Source organism: Loxodonta africana, chromosome 12, assembly GCF_030014295.1.
Source record: "Loxodonta africana isolate mLoxAfr1 chromosome 12, mLoxAfr1.hap2, whole genome shotgun sequence".
Classification (NCBI taxonomy): Eukaryota; Metazoa; Chordata; class Mammalia; order Proboscidea; family Elephantidae; genus Loxodonta; species Loxodonta africana.
In genome coordinates, this window is record NC_087353.1 from 10,104,966 (window position 1) to 10,118,750 (window position 13,785).

At 42.2% G+C, this 13,785-nt stretch overlaps 1 pseudogene; it reads left to right on the plus strand.

Moving 5' to 3' along the window:
• The first annotated feature begins 1,232 nt into the window (after positions 1 to 1,232).
• LOC100654595 (src substrate cortactin-like) lies at positions 1,233 to 12,460 on the plus strand (annotated as a pseudogene).
• The last annotated feature ends 1,325 nt before the right edge of the window (positions 12,461 to 13,785 follow it).

The following is a 13,785-nucleotide window of genomic DNA, read 5'->3' on the forward strand; positions in this document are numbered from 1 at the left end:
TAAGAGCTGGCTTGTGGTCAATCTTGTTTAATCACATGGCTAGAATCGCTGAGATCTGCTAGAAAAGAGGCAACCAACAGTCTCCACTACCTGCCACATTTTAGAACCTAAAAGATGACTGAATGAGCCCAGATGTTACCTGATGACCCAGTAAAGGCCCATCCCTAACCCACATTACTCCCTCTAGTTCTGAGCCTACTGAAGTGAACCACTAGTGGGCCTGACTTTCCCAGACTCATGTTAGCTGCCTTAACACAACTTGGCCTTGGTGACATCTGTCTGATCAAATTTTTAAAGAGAAGAAAATTTCCACAGCAGGCATTTTAATGTTTTGCTAGGTTTAATGTAGTTCTTTGTTTTTGCTATTCTTAGAATTTTTTTGCTTTATATGTGTAAACCTTGGCTTTCTAAACAAAGAATAGCGTCTCTAAGAGTAAAGATCAAGCCATATCTTTTGAAATGATTATCAAATAGGTCTAGTGTTGTTTACAGTAATGAGCTGAGACCAGGTACCTAGAGTGAGTAACCAAATCTACATGCTCACAGTCATAGAAGCACAGACACCCTGACACTCCCCGAATGCTTACTAAAGCCAGGCTAAGTGCTAGACAGTTTACATCATTTCATACAGTTCTCACCACAAGCCTCTGAGGCAGTTCTTTGCCACTTTGTGAGAAGACTGAGGCTTAGGGATGTTGCCCAAGGTCATATAAGTAGAGCCACGATTAAAACTCAAATTAAAGCCATGTACTTACTCTATGATAGATGGATAAGTAAATAAATAATGTTGGTTCAGTGAGTTTAATTGTATCAGACCAAATGTAGAGACAAGCGCTCCTGGTTCTATGAGGAAGACAAGGAATTCTTTATTCCAGACAACTGGAGTGCATCCTTCTAAATGTGTTGTTTCAATATCACTTCTTCAAAACTGCCTGGCTTACTAAGGCTAATGAATGAAAAGGGTTAACTTTTTTTTCGAGACACGTATTATCTTCCCTGGAAGGTGAAATATGTGTCTGTGAATCCAGTGCTTACTGGAAACGCTGGTGGCGTCGTCCTCTGGCAGAGGAAGGAGCCCTGTTTTCTGCCTGTTATTTTGCCCTTGCCGGTGACTGTTAGGGGTAGCAGACAAGATACAGGAAAACAAGGGAGTTTTGAGCGCAGAGACAGAAGAGGAGGAAAAACAAATCCATTTCAGGGGTTCCTGCACCATTCACTTTTTTCCTGATCAAATGGCACCTGCCTGCGGCGGAGGCTCGAGCAGCAAAGCCAGCAGCCTGGGCCAGGGAAGCGATGCTCTGGAAAATGGCACAGGATTGCAATGGCATGTCAGCTTCCTAAACGAAGATGACAGCTCCCCGTGTTATCTGTCACAAGCCTGGCTCAGCCTTAGGTACTTCACAATGCTATGAACTGTGGTTGGAAGGAATAAGAGAACCATTTACTGGGAGCTGCCCAGGCCATTTTAAACAGTCAAACTGAAAAGAGAGCTAAGTGCGCAGTTTGAGAAGCTTTTAGAAGAGACAGTTTGTGGAGAATCTGGCTAAGATGACACCAAAGCACACAAGGTCCCATCAAGTCAGCTCTGACTGACAGAGACCCCGTATGATTTAGAGTAAAATTGTGTTCCTTTCAGTGTCTCACTAGGGGATCGAACTGAAACATTGGCTAGAGTTTTTGTTTGTTTGTTTTTGTTTTTGTTTTCCTCTCAGAAGTTTTGTTAGGCAGGAAAGGCTTTTTGAGAGAGTAGCTCTAGGAAAATTTTTGCCTTAAGTCGATTCCGACTCATAGAGACCCGATAGAAAAGAGTAGGACTGCCCCATAGTGTTTCCAATGAGAAGCTGGCGAATTCGAACTGCCTACCTTTTAGTTAGCAGCCGAGCAATTAACAACTGCTTTCTATTTCAATTTGGGGAAACACAAAATATAATGCCTTCTATATATCGGAGCCCGGGTGGTGCAATGGTTAAGTGTTGGGATGCTAACCAAAAGGTCGGCAGTTTAAATCCACCAGCCACTCCTTGGAGACCCTGTGGGGAAGTTCTGCTCTGTCCTGTAGGATGTCTATGCTCTGGAGACAACTCCAGGACGATGTTTTTTTGTTTTGGGCGGGGGCGGGGGGAGGTGTTGGTATATAGGATCGCTATGAGTCAGAATCAACTCAATGGCAACAAGTTTGGTCTGGGTTTGTATAATGGTCTTAATGAAGAAACTGCCTGACTCAAACAATCCCTTCTTCTGTAGGACAACCCTGTACCCAGAAGGTACACGTGTGCCCTGTGGCCCTACCTCCCTGGCTGCAGCTGATTGATTGGAAGCAGACAAGAACTTGATGCTGAGCCAGTCAGATTCTCTTTTCTGGGAGTTTGAGCTTCAGCAAAGAGGCAGAGACTGAGAGTCACTTGTCATGTTGATGAAGGCACTCTAGAAAAACACTCCAGAAACTCCTGCTAGGGAGGTCCCCAAAGCCCTGATCTTTCACCTTGCAGAATCTTCATTGTTTAATTCTTTCTCAGAGTCCATGAAATGCCCCAGGCCACAGGAAATATGTTTTCATAATTTTTTGATTAAGCCATCTCTAGGCAGCTTCTATTATTTAAGGCAGCTTCTATTATTTAAGGTTAAAAGAACCTTAATGAACACCTGGGCATGTGCAGGAAAAAATTATAATTCAGTATTATTACTGGCGGCCAGGTGTGAGGAGGGAGAGGATGTGATAAGATCCGGGTGCTCTGGAAGCTCTTGTATTCAGTGAATGGTGGTGGTCGTGGGCACAGAGGTTATTCTCCCAAAGCATTTCTGTCGCATCCAGGACGCTGGGAGAGAAGAGAGAAAAAAGGGGGATGGATAAATTCAGATTGAGAATCAAATACAAGTTGATAAAATGTAAAGAAGTTAAAAAAAAAAGAAAGAAAAGGAAGCCACTCAGAAAGAAGTAACTATTCAGCGAGTTCCAGATAGTACAATGGGAAAGTGACCAAAACGTGGAACAAGAAGAGAGGAAAACTCCTTGGATTCTACATAAAATGGGTGGTGAGTGGCCTTGGGTTGTAAAAGGTCAGGGCTCCACTTGTAAAAGGTCAGGGTTCCACTTGTAAAAGGGCAGGGCTCCATTTGTAAAAGCACAAGGCTCTATTCAGGCACCCAGGATCCCTGGGGTCTGTACTTCCTAAAGCAGGAGAGGACCCAGACCATCGGTGTCCTGGCTACATTTCCTGGGCCGTGGATCTCCTGGAGTCAATCAGATGTTCTTCAACTCCAGCTTCTTGGAGAAATATTCTCATCCAAGAGGTCGCCTGAGCCCAGGAGCATCCTCAAGTTATGAGATATTTTGAGAGACTTGCAGACCCTAGAGATGTCTAAACCTGAGAAAGCAAAACAGCTGAGAGCAGGATAGGGGGTCTTCAGGAATTCAGAGAGCTGGTTGGTAAATTAATTGGCATGAAACTTCAAAAGCCAAATTCAGCAAACAGTGACCCTAAGTCCTAGAAAACATATAATTTCTACACAAAAGATGTTAAATATACTATATAATTTGTCTAGGTGTCACATTATTTCAATTTACTAGAAGAATTAGATACCAGGAAGGAAGAAAAATTGTAATGAAATGAAATACATATACACAAGGGACAGGCAAGGAGAGGAAATACCAGAAGTAGCACTTACATTAATACATTTTTATTAGCAACTTGCCTCCTTCCAAATATAAAAAAGATTTCTGGTAGCTAGAAGTAGCATTTTTATAAATGACTCAGAAGATCTAAGTAAATTGTCATTTCAATGTAAGTTGCTAATGTAGGTTGTTGTTGTTAAGTGCCATCGACTCATAACAACCCTACAACAGAACAAAACACTGACTGGTCCTGTGCCATCTTCACAATAGTTGCTGTGTTTGAGCTCATTGTTGCAACCACTGTGTCAATCCATCTTCTCTGCATTTTCACTGACCTTCTATCTTCTATCTTACCAAGCATGATGTGCTTCTCCAGGGTCTGTTCTCTCCTGATAACATGTCCAAAGTATACGAGACCAAGTCTTGACATTTTCACTTCTCAGGAGCATTTTAGCTGTACTTCTTCCATGACAGATTTGTTCATTCCTTTGGCAGTCCATGGTATAGTCAGTATTCTTCGCCAACACCATAATTCAAAGGCATCAGATCTTCTTGGTCTTCCTTATTCATTGTCCAGCTTTCATGTGCCTATGAGGAGATTGAAAATAATATGGCTTGGGCCGGGCACACTTTAGTCCTCAAAGTGACATCTTTGCTTTATATTACCAGTGTAGGTAGTCACACACACACACACACACACACACACACAAAGGCTAAATTAATAAAGCATAGTATTTAGAATCAGGGAGGTGATGCCAGGTCATATTCAAACTGCTAGACTCCATGGAGAATCGATGAGCTGAGATGTTTCCAATGGAGGGCACCCCAAGATAGTAAATAAAGTCAGAATGGTACCATCTGACGAAGACCATGTGAAAGAGTTTGGGAAATCTAAAACGCTTCAGAAAAACTTTGGAACACAGGGAAACATAAACTTTGGAACACAGGGAAACATGAGAGGGTGCTAAATAGCTGCCACCAGACACTTGTGGGAAGTACCTCAGACCTTTTCTTCTCTCTGTGTAAGTTCTATGTCAGGGATGACTCGGCTAGTATTCAAACTTCCCAAAGTTGTGCAGAAATGAATTCTTCATCACTAGAAATAATCAAGGACAACTGGCCAGTTAAGGGACTGCAAGGCATAGAGGTGACTCACCCTTTAAAAGGGTTGGCCTGGGTGAGTATTCAGGAACTTTTCTTAATGACATTCTGGTCATATCTGTCCACCTGCTGGAATTGAATTTTTTGTTTAGTGGGTTTGTAAACATCTAAATACCCCAGAGGTTTTTATTTTTTCAAGCCTGACAACACATATGGGCATCCACATGGAAAGGCCCAGAAACTAATGAGGCAATTTCACAGAAACCACTTTGTCATTCAGCAAAGCCAGAATGAATCTGCCTCTGGAGGAGGGAAAATTTAAATTTAAAACAGAGACGCTGATGGCCCAGTGTATCCACATCCCCTGACCAACACATTCTCTCCCATGGGAGTCCAAAATTTAACGAGAAGCTCTTTGCTAAGCCTGGAGTTTCCTCATAAAGAACCATGATGTGTTTAAAGCAGATTTCACGTGGCTAAGACTGCCTGACTCGCTTATCTCCATAACGCAGATCTCCAAGCCACCTGCACCAAACAGGCCAATTGCCGTGGTCGAGACCCTCCTCCCTGATCTGTGTTTTAATGAGCACTCTCACATTTTCCTCTCTGGCTCTGCTTTTTGTGTGTTTCTATAGCAGAAGAATCACAAGGTGACACAGCCACTGTTCACACTCTCAGTCAGATTTCAGTCAAGTCCCCTTGAGGCAACAGCAAAAGTCAAGACTACTCCTTTACCCAGAAAGCCATTGTCTATTCAGGTTATTTTAGAGGCTCTATTTTTTTTTTTTTTAGTTATTTTAGTATTTAGAATATTGTCCTCTAGCTGGCTCACATTCATTTTGACATTCATTTCTTCCAAAAATATTTGCTGAAGCCTAACTTCTCATGTGTACTGTGGTAAGCAATAAAACCATGACCATATTGAGTAGCCTGCCTTGCCATGTGGGTATGTGTGTTTGACTATCTCCCGCACAAATTACAGACTGCTCCAATCAAGAACTCCAAAAAACTGAGTATAATGTGAAGCTATGCAAAGGAAAGGCTTTAAGAATGGAGGCAGTGGGGAAGCTGTGTTGCGTTCCACCTTGCATGCACTGAGTTTGAGAAGCTAATGGGCTCTGCGTGTAGACCTGGCTTCTTGGGTCAGCAACTGAGATTTTAGCTGTAGTTCACATGCAAGGTCAGAGTTGTGAGTCAACGCAAAAGTGATAAGAAAAAGGGAACCGAGTCTCAATGGGCCAGCCTCTGCCAGGATGGGTTCACAGATCTCATTTCATGCCCAGTGAAACCCAATGATGTAAATTCTGTTATCTTCAATTGACAGATGGGGAAATAAGCTCAGAGGTGACAGCTTGCTTCAGGTCACACATCTAGAATTTGAACCCAGGTTTGCTTTACTCCAAAGTCCATGCTGTCCGAATTTAATTATAGGGTTGTGGGCTGGAGTAGAAAGAGAGGTCTGGCCCATATCCCCCTCCCTGTACCACTCATCACCCCACCAGAACCACTACACCCACACGGATACATCACTGCACCCACATGGAAGCACCACTGCACCCACGTGGATACACCACTGCACCCACATGGATACACCACTGCACCCACGTGGATACACCCAGAGGCACTGTTGAAGGAGGCTATTTAAGAGATGTCCTTATCTTTCTTTGTTCCTGCAAGCTAATTCCTGCCCACTTACTGACTAAACCTTTGCCTCTTTTTCCCCTCTTCATATGTGCACTGGGTCTCTTTCCAAGGATCAAATAGCTATTTCAATGAGATCCTTCTAAAAATAACATATTGTTTTCCTCAAATAAAGGTATTACATCTAAATCCTAAATTTCTCCTTCTCCATTAGTTAAAATAATAATAATCCAAGTAATCTCAAAATACAAGGTGTCTCTCATGTTATTTTTAGATTTAAAAAATCACAGAATTTTGCTCATAGAAGACCTCTCGGCCAAGTAGAAAAAACAGAGCAGCGAAAGGCCAGTGACCCCATTGCCATTCTTACAAACAGTCTGTGGGATTCTGCCAATGCTACTGTGGGAAGGCAAGCCTGCGTTTGCTATGTGTGTGTGTTATATGTATGTAAACACCCCAGCCTGACAGAGACTCATTACGTTATCCCACCTGCCAAGCAATCTCTAATAGTGATGAATCACTGTGGGTTTAAATCATGCTGCTGGCCCCTGAATAGCACAACTCAGAGCTTAGCTTGGAGCAGTGGAGCAGAGGAAGAAGCTACACCTGCATCAAAATGAATTTGCATGTCTGACCCACTTCAGGCAGGACCCTCCTGAGGTATAAAGAGGGGCTGCCAAGGGAAGGAGCCACGGCTTCCCGAGCCTCTGACAAGTAGCTGTGAGTGAATTCAGTCTCCTTGCCTGGCTCTCTGCATTTCTGTTGCTCCAGCATTAAGTAACTTCTTCATGTTCTCTCCTATAAATAAATAGCTTCCCCCGAGGTTTCAATTTCTAATCATTTGTGTCTGAACCGTTTTTATATACCTACCAGAAAAAAAAAAAAAAAAGAGTAAATTCCACAGAGGTTTGCACACTTTTCACATTGACCGAAGAAAAATACCATGAAATTTCAGCCGTTGCTTTGCTTATAAAATTTGTAATATAGCTGGTAAAGTGTCCTCCTTCTCACACTCTGGTTATTTTATTGGCAGAGCTCCCCTTAGTGAGGTAAACACACTGTAAAAGGGAGAAATCAGAGAACATCCTAAGCTATTGCTGCTAACCAAAAGGTTGGCAGTTCGAATCCACCAGCCGCTCCTTGGAAACCCAATGGGGCAGTTCTAGTCTGGATACACCGCTGCACCCACAAAGGGTCACTATGAGTTGGAATCCACTCGACAGCACCGGGTTTAATCACCTAATCTCCTGATCAATTTTATTATACTAATTTAATTCATCCACATGAAGAGTGTTTTTTTTTAAATACAAGTTGTAAAGAATATTTCAAGTATAGTTAGGTCAAACCAAAAGCTGTGCCCTCTTCAGCAAACACACAGTCACACATGTCGTCGTGGGAAAGAAATCACCAGACTCTTAGAATGTTGTTTAGTTGGGTGCTACTTAAGGAAATAACTACAATAAAGACATTCTACACGTATTCTTATTTTTATTTGGCATTAATAAATGAAGGAACCTATATTGTACAAATGTATGAATTTTTATACTGTAAAAAGTTAATTAAAAAACTGAAGTTGATACTTGCTTTCTTACAATTTTTCAAGTATCCGTATCTAATTTCCCTTTTGAGTGTACTTAAAATTACCTAAAACCCAATGGTGCCTACTACAGGATCTGAAAGCCCATAAGTACCCAATGTATTTGGCCATTTTTGTTTGGTTTGATGGGGCCACATGGTGGTGGTGGTGGTGTTGGCTGTCTTCAAGTGGGCCCCCAGCTCGTGGCAACCCCATGTACCGCTGAATGGGGTCGTCGTGATCCACAGGGTTTATGTTAGTCTGGAAGTTCACTGGGATCTGTTATGCATCACAACAACACGCAAGGCTGCGCTGACGGACAAGTGGTGGCTGAGCTGGAGGTGCACTGGCTGGGAATGGAACCCAGGCCTCCCTCATGGGAGGCGAGAATTATACCACTAAGCCACCGATGGCCTCACGTGGTGGTGAGTGAAATACATTTTACTGGAACAAGGTTGATCAGCTTTTCCTTTTCTTTACAAAGACATCCTGCCTGCCTGCCTGCCTTTCCTTTTTTTTTTTTAAGATAGATTCAGGTAAACATCTACATCTCCCCTATACCAAAAACCAAATCCTTTGCCACTGAGTCAATTCTGACTCATAGCGACCCTGTAGAACAGAGTAGAACTGCCCCGTAGGGTTTCCCAAGGAGCGCCTGGTGGATTCCAACTGCCGACCTTTTTGTTAGCACTGAGCTCTTAACCACTGCGCCACCAGGGCTCCTCCTGTATCCCAAATAACACCAATTTTCATCAAAACTGCTTAGCACTCATTGTAATTGCTCCTGCACATGTGGGCCTAATAGGCAAATGAAGCAAAACCATGCAGCAGGGGCTTCTGAAGAGAATCCTGCTATTACCCATCGTGCCTCACTTTCTGTTCTACTTGGTGGTTAGGAAAATAGACTGGGATCAAATACCACCGATCGTGCCAGAAAAGACAGGCTGGAAACCACTGGCTACTCCTCTTTTGATTTCATTTAATACTACTTCATTTTTCTTACGATTTTTTTGATCTGGCTGCATCCACGCTACCCAATTTAAGAATGCCCAGTGGAAAGGAGGTTTTTTACTTAAGAAGTCCAGCCCAACTGACAGACTGAAATAAAGCAATGGTTCATCCTACAGCTTCCTGCTTCCTACACCGACCTACCCCTGCCCTTCTCTGATGAGTGTGGGAATGATGGATTTATGCTGCAGAAAGCCATGAATGTGTCTATAGCTGGCTCACTATCAGCCTCTGCCCAGGAGCCACAGAGAAGTCAATAGATTTCCACGAGCCACTTTCCAAAAGGGAAAGTCAGTGGTTTCTGCCTGCCCTGTGGTGGTCTTTAACTCTACACAGCTCACTGACTATTTCTTAGGAGAAAATCACTGCTAGGCAAGCCACTCAGAAGAGTCCTGGGCATTGTAGTGGTAACAGTACAGAAGAGAAATTAGTCTTCTATGAGTATGAATTGATTCAAGGCATTTTTCTCCTTAAAGCGGTCTGTGATTAGTCATGTAGAGAATAAATTCCATTAACTGTAAGGCTGAGAAAGCTTAAGCGTTTGAGGTGGTCTTCTATCTCCCCTTAGCTTCTGGACAGACCAAGTTTAAGTTTTTAGCACATTCAGTAAAGCAATTTGTGGTCAGTACTTGGGGGCCACAAAGAAATACATTCCAAATTTTTACCTCTGATAAGAGAAAAGAGATTTGCCTCAGAGAGTTAAGCCCTCAAATCAGCAGCAAATGGATCAGAACCATGAAAGGTAAAGTCACTAAAAGAGAGGGAATTCGTAGGTCCTAAAACATGATTTTAAATTTATCGAATATAGGAATCTCTCCACAGAAGGAATATGCCAATGTTAAAGGCATATTGTTGAAAGTAAACAAAAAGCAAAGTCTGGAATCCAGTGTAGGTAGCCTGGTTCTTATCATTGGTATGATCTGACGGAAGGAAGAAAGATAGGGTGTGGCAGTTGACCTCAAGTATTTTTGAATAGGTCATATGGAGGTGAATGCAGAGTTGTATCTGTTATGATCAAAAGACTGGAATTTTTCATGCACACACACACTCGTACACACACTCACACTCCTAATGTGAGATGACCGTGGTCATTTCCTAATGGAAATCAACAGGTGAGTTATTTAATTTTGTGTGTCCTGATTCCATGTTCAAAAACATCATTTTGTACATGCATCTAGCAGCTTTCAGATTTTGAAGAAGCTATTTTGCCTCTCTCCCCCACAGATTACAAATTGTTTCAAATCAATGACTTCAAAGAACCGCGTGTATTGTTAAGATATGCAAATAAAAGACTAGAAGAATATATTAATAGCTTTCTTATTATTTAAGTTACTAAGAGGTAAGTACTATGTTAGACAATGACTGGTCACTGGGCTCAATGTCACTTACATTCAAGTGGAAATAACTGAAAATAAACAAGTGAATGAAGAAATAAACAAAAAAAGACCTACTGTGAATAGTACCATAAAGGAAATCAGAAATCAGCAGAATGAGGCCTCTAAAGGACAGTCTGAAGAAACTTCTCTGAAGAGACCCTACCTAAAGCTCAGTTTAAAAAGAGGCTGCCTTGGGCCAGGCGTGGTGTGTCCCAGACAGAAGACACAGCAAATGCAATGGCCCTGAGTTGCAAAAGAGCGTAGCCTCTTCTGGGAAGGTCGTTCAGGATATAGAGTAACAATATGTCCAGGTCTGCACAGGACAGTCCCTGTTTACGTGTGTTGTCCTGGAATAATTATGGGTAGTACCTATGTCCACTCTCAGAAGTACCACCAATAGGACAATAAATCATATGATCATGGTAAATATGGCTGAAAGGCAGTGAGTGAATGGCACAAAATGAGGTAAGAATGGTGGGGGAAACCACCTAACGCAGGCCAAGGGGAGGAGTTCATTCAGTGGGAAACTTTTGAAGTAAGATACATTCCTTCAAAAAAAAAAAAAAAGGTAGTATGATTTAGATGGAAGCTCTGGTGGCGTAGTGGTTAAGGGTAACAGCTGCTAACCAAAAGGTTGGTAGTTCAAATGATTTGGATTGCCATGTATGGGCATTGCTTGAGTTTTATGCACTGAACTTTTATACAACCTACAGTTTCATTTATTATATGTCAACACCTTTAAACCCCTTCTCAAATTCAACTGAGAATTTAAATTAGCTGAGGGGGCAGCGACCACCAGGTACAGGGCTCAGTGGGGATGGCAGCTTCGCATAAGATGTAGAGCAAGGATAACCGAGTGGAGGAGATACCAGGAGGCAGGAGTGGCAGAGATGTTTCCCAAACGCCTAGACATTTGCGTCAGATTATTGCATTTTGAACAGTTTTGTGAATAGCTATTCGTTTTCAACCTGGAAGAAAGATTTGGAAAGTTTCTGCAGGACATTGTGTCCATCACTTGGAATGATAACGGTGTAGATGAATGAGAAAAGGACCCTGATTTTGTGAGTAATGTAAGTGAAATGGAACAGAGGTGGGATACCAAGACTGTGAACAGGCCTGGCACCAGTGACACATCAGCATATATAAGCTGAAAGAGAACTTTTTCAATAACATCAAAGCTTCAAGGGGGAAAAAAAAAAGCTTGAAAAGCATCTCATAGTTGTGGAGGGAAATTTTGTGTGGAACAAGACAGGATGGATAAATCAATGGTTTGCCACCAATGCATTCCGAACATTCAGTTCAAACTTTCCAACCAAGTTGACTCATCACGGGATTTTGAAGGTAAATTTGGTGTGTAAGTGGTGAAAGTTGATCAGTCTGCTGTAGGCTTTGGACACCAGACTAAAACAAGAAACATGCTTTACCAAAAACCACTCAGGCGATAGTGGTGGTAAGTATGGCCTGCGGGTTGACCGAGTGGACAAGCTGAGTGGGCTTTGGTTATCAGGGCAAAATGAAGACGCGTGATTTGCAAACAGATTATTCCAAAAACTTTGGTGGCAAACAGTACGTTGACAAGGATAAAGTGGATAAAAGTGCTCTTGCTTTGGAGTCTCAAGGACAAATGGGAAAATATGAGTCACAGAGAGACTGTGTTAAAGGGCTTGAAGGAAAATTTGCTGTACAGACAAGCAAGGCAGACATGCCCTTGACTGGGATCATCAGGAGAAATTGCAGATGCATGAATTCCAAAAATATTATTCCAAAGGATTTGGCATCTAATACGGGGTGCAGAAAGATCAGACGGATAAGAATCTTTCCATTTCTGAAGACGCTACACAAGTATCCTCTACTTATCAGAAGACTGTTCCTGTAGGGAAGTAAATAACAAAACAAGTAACATCAGAGCTAACATCGAAAATCTTTCTAAGAGGAAAGAACAAGAAGACAGATGGGAGGCAGAATCTAAGAGATCCTAAAAGACGGCTAAGGAAAAGAAAGAAAAGGAAGAGGCCAGAAGAAAACTAGAAGAGCAAGCCAGAGCCAGAACAAAACAAAACAAGCAAGCTCCGCCTGCATCTGTCGCTGCACAGACAGCTGAAGAAAAGCCACCCTGAAGCTCTGTCTGTAAGGATGCGCCTCCATTCAAGACAGCTAGAAAGGCTCCCCCCTACGTGTCTGTCAGTTTGTTGTACTGTGGGGGCTTGTGTGTTGCTGTGATGCTAGAAGCAATGCCACCGGTATTCAGATACCAGCAGGGTCACCCGTGGTGGACAGGTTTCAGCTGAGCTTCCAGACCAAGACAGACTAGGAAGAAGGACCCGGCAGTCTACTTCTGAAAACCATTAGCCAGTGAAAACCTTATGAATAGCAGCAGAACATTGTCTGATATAGTGCCAGAAGATAAGCCCCCAGGTTGGAAGGCACTCAGATACATCTGGGGAAGGGCTGCCTCCTCAAAGTAGAGTCGACCTTAATGATGTGGATGGAGTAAAGCTTTCGGGACCTTCATTTGCTGATGTGGCACAACTCAAAATGAGAAAAAACAGCTGCAAACATCCATTAATAATCGGAACCTGGAATGTACGAAGTATGAATCTAGGAAAATTGCAAATCGTCAAAAATGAAATGGAATGCATAAATATTGATATCCTAGGCATTAGTCACTGAAATGGACTGGTATTGGCCATTTTGAATCAGATAATCATATAATCTACTATGCTGGGAATGACAACTCGAAGAGGAATGGTGTTGCACTCATCGTCAAAAAGAATGTTTCAAGATCTATCCTGAAGTACAACGCTGTCAGTGATAGGATAATATCCACATGCCTACAAGGAAGACCAGTTAATACGACTATTATTCAAATTTAAGCACCACCCACTAGGGCCAAAGATGAAGAAATAGAAGATTTTTATCAGCTGCTGCAGGCTGAAATTGATCAAACATGCAATCAAGATGCATTGATAATTACTGGTGATTGGAATGTGAAAGTTGGAAACAAAGAATAACGATCATTAGTTGGAAAATATGGCCTTGGTGATAGTGACCGAAGACCAGACCAGTTGTGGAATGACATCAAGGACATCATCCATGAAGAAAGCAAAAGGTCACTGAAAAGACAGGAAAGAAAGAAAAGACCAAGATGGATGTCAGAGGAGACTCTTAAACTTGCTCTTGAGCATCGAGCAGCTAAAGCAAAAGGAAGAATTGATGAAGTAAAAGAACTGAACAGAAGATTTCAAAGGGCCTCTCAAGAAGACAGAGTATTATAATGACATGTACAAAGAGCTGGAGATGGAAAACCAAAAGGGAAGAACACGCTCGGTGTTTCTCAAGCTGGAAGAACTGAAGAAAAAATTCAAGCCTCAAGTTGCAATAGTGAAGGATTCCATGGGGAAAATATTAAATGACGCAGGAAGTATCAAAAGAAGATGGAAGGAATACACAGAGTCATTATACCAAAAAGA